Source organism: Glossina fuscipes, unplaced genomic scaffold (assembly GCF_014805625.2).
Source record: "Glossina fuscipes isolate IAEA_lab_2018 unplaced genomic scaffold, Yale_Gfus_2 82143, whole genome shotgun sequence".
Taxonomy (NCBI): Eukaryota; Metazoa; Arthropoda; class Insecta; order Diptera; family Glossinidae; genus Glossina; species Glossina fuscipes.
In genome coordinates this window covers 1-2,556 of record NW_024004702.1, presented here as the reverse complement: position 1 = coordinate 2,556, position 2,556 = coordinate 1, and the positions used below count along the sequence as shown (strand labels likewise).

Here is a 2,556-nt window from a genome sequence, read left to right as displayed (position 1 = left end):
TCATCGCAAGAGCATGCCTGAGATTTGTTGTAATCTTTATCTTTACTGCCGCTACTGGACTTCTTCTTTGAATCTGGGCAGTTGCATTTAGGTGGCTTGCAAGCCTGCTGCTTTTGTTTATCTGAATAATAAAAAAAACAAAATCAATCAGTTAACGCTTTCTTCAAGAAACATGTGCTTGTGTTTTGAAAATACTATTTTTCGAATATCGTAATCAAAAATATTTTTATGGCTCGCTTGAGCAATTAGTGGATTATAAAAATTTTCTTAATTTTCTACTTCCAAGAGAAATAGGAAATATGTTGAAAGCTTAGGTAACTTAGCTTCGCTATATTTTATATTTAAACCGATATCATTATGTCAGAATGGCTTTAGTTTTGTACTCACCCCGCTCACAGTCGTCTTCTACGTTATCGCACGGACAACCTTTGTCAGCGTTGCAGGCGAAATAACGCATGCAGCGCAATTTCTTTTCCTCTTTTTTGCAGGGATCCTCTAGTGCTGGGCAACCATTGCAAGGATCTTTATGGTTTTTATAAACTTTGCGACCGCCACAAGCTGACTTATTGCCATAAGTGGCAGTGCTGCTACTGGGGGCGTCACATTTATCGTCTTTACTACTTTCTTTAGCACTGCTAGTGGCGGCCGTTTTCGATGTACCACTAGCACCAAAAGCGCTGTCCATTCCACCACAACATCTACCTATATTGGGTAAAATATCATCTGCTCCATTGCATTTATTAGTAGCACTGTCTGGGCAAGATTTAGGGCATTGCTTTGGACTACAATTTGGTGGTTTTGCTCCACAACCAGCCTGGCATATTCGCGCAAACGGAAAACTAGACACAATAGCTGGACCATTGGCCACCAGTCGTATGATCAAAACGACATTGCCTGTCTGTGACCCTTTCAAATTGAAAAGGGGCAACAAACGTTTGGTCAATTCTGATGTTGGACACAACTGCTCGCGTCGACCCATTGAATCCTCATCACAATCGTTATCAATTATTTCCGATGATTTCGGCTCATGCGGATTCGATATACTGGTTATGTGTTTTTTTTGCCGTGTCCTCCCACTTAGGATTTTCAATATTAAAGCTTTCCATGACCTTATCGAAAAGTCCCTTAATTGGCATGTCTGTGCACCCCACCAAAAATTTACACTTGTTCGTCTTCTTCTTATATATGTGTATCAGCAATTTGTCCGTATCATTAATGGGTGCATCTAGAGAGAACAAACAACACTTGCCACATTTGGGTGCAGTTGGATCGACGCATTCGCCAAATCCACGATCACATATCGATAAGAAAACGCTGTTCCTAAATGAGACCTCACAACATGTGGGGTACTCTTCGGGGGCGCAATAATTTGGCCGCGTTACCAAAAGATCATCGACCACAACTTCGAACATGTACAGAAAATTTTGCGCCATCTTATATGAATTTAGTGAAAAAAAGTCGTTTTTAAAAAATTATAAAAAATTTGATTTTTATTTTAAATTGAAAAAAAATTTATTGATGAAAAAATGAAAACGAAACTATTTATGATTTGATGAAAAAATCACGGGTAAATTGAAATGCCCACCGCCAACACAGTTTTAAAAATTTTCCCAAAAAAAAAAAAAACTTAAAAACAAGTGGTTTTTTGAAGAAAATTACAAGCAATAAGCATTGGAAAGCAAAGTATTAGCTTAATATAAACCCGCCATCTATCCCCATGAAAATAGCTGATCAATCAATCCGTGCATTTGAACCCTGCACATTAACATTCGAGTAACCACCATAACCCCAGGAACAATTGAGACTCATGAACGGGTTCATCGGAACTTGTAAACTTAAAAAAATAATTCAGAAAAAGCTCAGCGAAATACAACGCCCAAGTTTTAATAGGTCTTTGTAGTAAGAAATATGAAGATAACGGATTTTAGTAAACTAAGCAACTTGGCCCAATCGAAGGACCTTATCATTAAGGTCTTATATGACAGTGAAACTCCGCCAACAACTGAGCTTAGTTGGTGATTCCACTACCAGCAAAGTTTTAGCTTAGCTAAATCATTACACATCACTGTACAAATATTATTTTCGGCTTATCTTACTTATAGCATTGGCTTTTAAAGTTGATCGACTTTAGAAATTTTCAACATTCAAGAACCTACGAAGGATATTGTTTGCAAAATTGAAAGAAAGAAAAAAGAAACTACGATTCCGTAAATAATAGGCTACTGCCATGCAATCAATTTTTTGTACAACATATAGCAAGCCATAAGCCACGATTGCAACGCGCACTATTTCTCACAAAGGTGAGATCAAGAAGCATTGCGAAAATGCTCCTTGTGACATTTTTCTTTTTCAGGAAATGCGAGGTAGGAAAGTCGGCAAGAGCACACGCAGGCAGTGAACGGATGTCGAAATTCAGAGAAGCGGCGCGGGCTTTCGCAAGCTACGGGAGAAGAACACTGGGTTGAATTTTCATGTATAAAGTGCAGCAAGATAATTGCCCTCCGGCTATCAGAATGTAGGTCAATAAACGCCGTTCTATCTACGCAACGGTGAATT

At 38.5% G+C, this 2,556-nt stretch overlaps 1 pseudogene; it reads right to left on the bottom strand.

The window, feature by feature from the left end:
• Positions 1-5: 5 nt before the first annotated feature.
• On the bottom strand, positions 6-1,489 carry LOC119644051 (annotated as a pseudogene).
• Positions 1,490-2,556: the final 1,067 nt, after the last annotated feature.